At 35.5% G+C, this 5,004-nt stretch overlaps 1 long non-coding RNA gene across 1 annotated transcript; it reads right to left on the reverse strand.

The window, feature by feature from the left end:
- Positions 1–3,546: 3,546 nt before the first annotated feature.
- On the reverse strand, positions 3,547–4,626 carry LOC148153195 (uncharacterized). Its single transcript, XR_015761680.1, has 2 exons — positions 4,248–4,626; positions 3,547–4,010 (listed from the first exon to the last, which is right to left on the reverse strand). It is a non-coding gene; the product is annotated as an uncharacterized LOC148153195 (long non-coding RNA).
- Between the last annotated feature and the right edge of the window lie 378 nt (positions 4,627–5,004).

The following is a 5,004-nucleotide window of genomic DNA, read 5'->3' on the forward strand; positions in this document are numbered from 1 at the left end:
TCATTAGTCCATCGATCTGAACAACAATATCCCTCAGTGCTGAGGCATCTTCTGCTGTTTTGGTTGAGCAAAATTAGGAGGGACCATAGACATTAATACGTAGACGCCTCATGGAGCGGGTCAGCCCGTTGCAGTGATACGTAATCGCGTCCGCCATATTGAATGTGGCATCTCTGCCAGTAACCTAATACAAATGAATGGACCGAACTTCAGAAAATGTCATTCCACAAAGTATTTTTAGCTAATGTTCGTCATCGACCCACTCACATATAAACATGAATATATTTGGAAATTAAACAATCACCACACACAACATTTATGACTTTTCATTATATTTTAATTCTAATTTCTGAATAAATAAATGTGAACCTACAATACAATTGATTTTGATAAATCGTTTTTATATATACAGTAATCAACATTTATGAACGTATGTACACACACAGACGTCAATATATTAAATAATAAAATATATGTATATATAAAATATATATAAAATTTATTTATTAGTTAACAAATAAAAAATATTTTATTATTCAAATAACAAATATATGAATAATATATAAGAAATTATATATATATATATATATATATATATATATATATATATATATAGTCTTGAACAGTAAGGTTAATTTTCTTCTCCTTTCTGCCGAAGAACTGTTTGTGTGTGTGCAAATATGCACACACAAACACACACACACATCTGTATATATATATATATATATATATATATAAATATAATCTGTGTGTGCATATTTACTGAATGTGGAATATGTGCCAGTAAGCTAATACAAGTGAATGGACTGAACTTTATAAAGTGCCATTCTACAAAGTATTTTAAGTTAATACCTGCCATTGACACATTTTCTCACACACATTAATATATTTGGCAATCAAAGAAATTACTAAAGAGAGCGTTTCTAACTTTAAAGAGCACAATTAACCCTCCTGTTATGTTCGTTTCTGAGGTACAGCAATAATGTTCGTGGGTCAGTTTGACCCACAACATAACAGGAGGGTTAAATTAAAGAGCACAATGTTTTATTTGATAGAAACGATTCTGAAAATTTTTATAATGACATTGATGAACAGACACACTTTTACAGTGTTTTATTAAATAATATATTTACATAATTCCATAGTTTAATGTACATTTAACATTTCAAGACAAGAAACAAATAATGTTCCTGTATTTATTTTTTATACTTTATTGAGAAATGACTTTTGATTTATAAATCAGTCATTGTCAAACATTAAACTACATATTTTTCTTACTTTTTTCCAGATAATTTACAGTATGTCAACTCTGCTATTGACAGCAAAGAGTGAAAATAATTCTAACAGAGTAAATTATTTTTTATTTCATTATATAAGCTACATTAATACACTAACACTTCAGATTGAGATATTTAAAAATACACAAAAAGTGAAAGAATAAAACATTTATTTATTAAACTGGGAGCACTGGTCACAGGCAGGGCTTCAGTCTGCTGGTCACACAGGGAGAACTCCAATGACTTCTGAGACGTCCTGGTTCACAGGCTAAAGCCAAGGATAAAAGAGAAATTATCCAAAAGTGTAATAGAAAATACATACGATACGTTTCGTATATCTTTCACATTCAGTAAAATACATTTTCAGCATGTTGGGCTCTGATTCGTAGCATCTTTATAGCTAAATACCGACATGGTGAAGCTGAGCTGGAAACAGACTGAAGAACAGCAGCTCCAGCTCTGATCCTGACTGATCTTTCCTCACTAAATCCTCTGGTTTTTAATTAACTTCTCCTCTAACAGCGGTTTTTCATCAGCTCTCTCTCATTAGAAAACAGTGTGAAAACGTTAGCTGCTAAGCTAACAATCAGCGGTTATTTCGGGCCAATTTAGCTACATAGGAAATATTTCTCGGTTGTTTAGAAGCGAATTTCTGGCTGCAAAGTCAAGTAATTCTGATCTTTCATCCTTATCTGGGGAAGGTAATCCCAATGAATCCAGTATGTTTCGTAAAACGGTTGAAATAAGTTCACACAGCACAGGACTGAAGGAGCTCTGATTGCTCTGCTGCCACATAGAAGATGGCGAATGGTGTTACGTATGACTCAGCGCTCCATGAGGGGTCTACGTATTGATGTCTATGGGAGGGACGACCGCTCCAAGATGGCCGCCGGAGCAGCCAATAGAGCTTTGGAGTTGACGTCACAGGATATGACGTTTTCGTCGCTCGGCGCCATGTCTGGGGTCCACAGACCAAAACAAACTATTCAGAACACCGGTGTTTTCATTGTGTTACCAACCGCAGTAAAGTTGTTTTCAAGTTGGATACTGGATAAACCGAGCTCCACGGAGTAAGAGACGTTCAGCTCAAGGTTGATCCGATTTATGAACGCTAATTTCGGCCAGCTGTTCTTAAGTCTCTCCACAAGCGCTCGGAGTTTCACATTGCTGCTGTCAATTTCCGAACACTCCTGTGCATAAATGCTTTGTCTTGTGACCAACTGATACCAAAAAGTGGACATTCATGCTATTACACGAGGCACACTATCTTCTATTAAAATTTTAAGTCATATTCAATAATTTTAATATTAAATGTTTTCTTCAGTAGCTTCCAAATTGTGTCCCATTAACTCAATCTGCTTGAAATTGTTCTACTAGATTGTATAGATGAGGCACACTCACCTTTATTACATTTGAACACCTTTTATATATTTTTTTAGCTATTTCTGCAGTCAAAATTTTTTATTTTTCTTAGCTTGTAGGTCATGTAACCTATTAACTCAAAATCTGTGTACAATTATTCTATTAAACTATATAGATTAGGCATATTTTTATTCCATTTTGACCCCTTTTTTATTTTTTAACCAGAATTATATTTAAAAAAAAGAAAATTCATAAAATGTATTACCTCAGAAGATCATCACTTGTTACCCGTAATGTTCAATTGCATAAAATTCTAGGCCAGGATCTATGTCATTACATGTTCACTTACCTGAAATATGTTAAATACAACAAATATTTATTAAAGTGTGGTCTATTTCATAAAATTTGTCACCTTTATTGTTTAATTACACATTAAATGTTTAAAGATGGGCTCTTTCATCTGGTTTGTGTCATGATGTGGCGGTGGACACAAATGCAGCAGGCAGTGGACTTACTTTATGTGGATGTAGAAACAAGGCTGATCTAACAATAAGAACTAAGGAACACAGAGCAAGAGAAACTAGAAGATCTAAACAAAGAAATAACCCAACTAGAATGACACAGAAAGATAAAGACTCAGACATGGAACAATAACTGAACCTATGGTGATCAAATTAAGAAATAAACATTACTAGAAACCCTGCAGGGAGGCTGAAATAAGAAATAACTAGAAGGATAAAATAGAATAGTCATTAAAGAAGGCTTGACATGGACTCAGACAAACAAGGAAAAGCAATAATATTATTCTAACTACACTAAATACCATGAACCACTTAAGTGAATTGAAACACAAAGTTAATAAAATGAAAAGCAAAACAAACCCAAAAACCCAGTGTCTTGACAGATGTCTGATTATATAATTGTTTCCTTTAATCACATAAAATATTTATTTAAAAATATAATCTCATTACATGTATGTTTATTACCTGAATATAATCAAACGATTCATGAATGTTTAATACATTAAATTATTAAATGAGAGAACAGCCACTTCCAACTGTATTTCAACACAAATGGTTCCTGTTCCTCTTCAGAGTCTGCAGCCTTGCTGAGCTCCTCTCCTGGGGTTCCTTCCTCCTCAGCCTCTCCAACTTGCTCCTCTTCTGTTGCCTCTGCTACTGTGTTTTCATTATTTACCTCTTCTGGGGTAAATAATGAAATCAGTCTCAGTAACCTGTTGATGGTTTTGCTGTATCGCCTCTTTAATTGACGCCCAGGTCGGTCCGATGTTGTGGCGTTTACCTCAGTGACCCACATTCAGCCCTGGACCCCAGTCAGGATTGAGCTCATCCATTTCATACGTCGGTTTGCCTTTAAGAGGACATATCAGAACACATCGCTATTAAAGCTGTAAATTTGATAACACTAGTAAAATAGTTTACTTCACAATAATGTAATAACCTCGATGTCCACTGACAAAACTCGGACTATGCTACATAAACAATATTAGCCCGAGCTAAACAACAGAAACTGAACGTAAGAACACTCGGACAAAATCATAGAACAACATTATGACACAAAACCAACAAAGCAAATTTAGACACTCACCAGAAAGGAAATGTCTGGAGGAAACTTGTAGGTATCTGGGGATTTTGGAGAACGTGATATCAAGACGTGTCACCGCTGATACCAGGACATTCGTCTTCTTTTCGTTAGCACCGATAGCTTAGCCTCCTCACGTTGTTTCCAAGCAGGATAATAGTGAAACCAAAGTCCGTCTTATATCCTTTTACCGTTTCAGTCGTGTGATCGGACATTACAGACAATAACGTAGCAAGTTCGTACCATAGTTAAATTATTTTAAGTAACTTGGATTGAAAAAATCTGCGAGACTGTTTTTTTTTTATACTGCGAGACTGTTGTCTATGGACCCCTAAGATGGCGCTGATACCCCTCCGACTACAGCAGTGACGTCACGCTCCAAAGCTCTATACGGGGTCTACTTTTATATTATGTCTATGAGTGGATATGCCACGAGTAGTTACACATAGATTGTTTCCGGTCCTGCTTGCTCCTGTTGTTTTTAACCATAGCAAGAGCTGTACCATGAACAAGTTAAAATATCTGCGAGCTACTTGTACAACGACTGAGTTTTGTTGTGTCCCGTTGTGTCCAGCAATTAGCCTGTTCCACCCAGTGCTTAGTTTTTTCATTTTCATGCTGATATGAAGGCAACAACAGACCATAGCCAAAACTTAGCTACTAAAGCTAACACTCGGTTTGTAGCTGCCTGGTATTTCAAACTTGAGGATATTGAAGATCTAGCGTCAGAAATGGGAAGACGGGGGTTAAAAGGGAGCTGCAC

Source organism: Poecilia mexicana, unplaced genomic scaffold (genome assembly GCF_051168715.1).
Source record: "Poecilia mexicana isolate PSO_F unplaced genomic scaffold, ASM5116871v1 scaffold_20, whole genome shotgun sequence".
Taxonomy (NCBI): domain Eukaryota; kingdom Metazoa; phylum Chordata; class Actinopteri; order Cyprinodontiformes; family Poeciliidae; genus Poecilia; species Poecilia mexicana.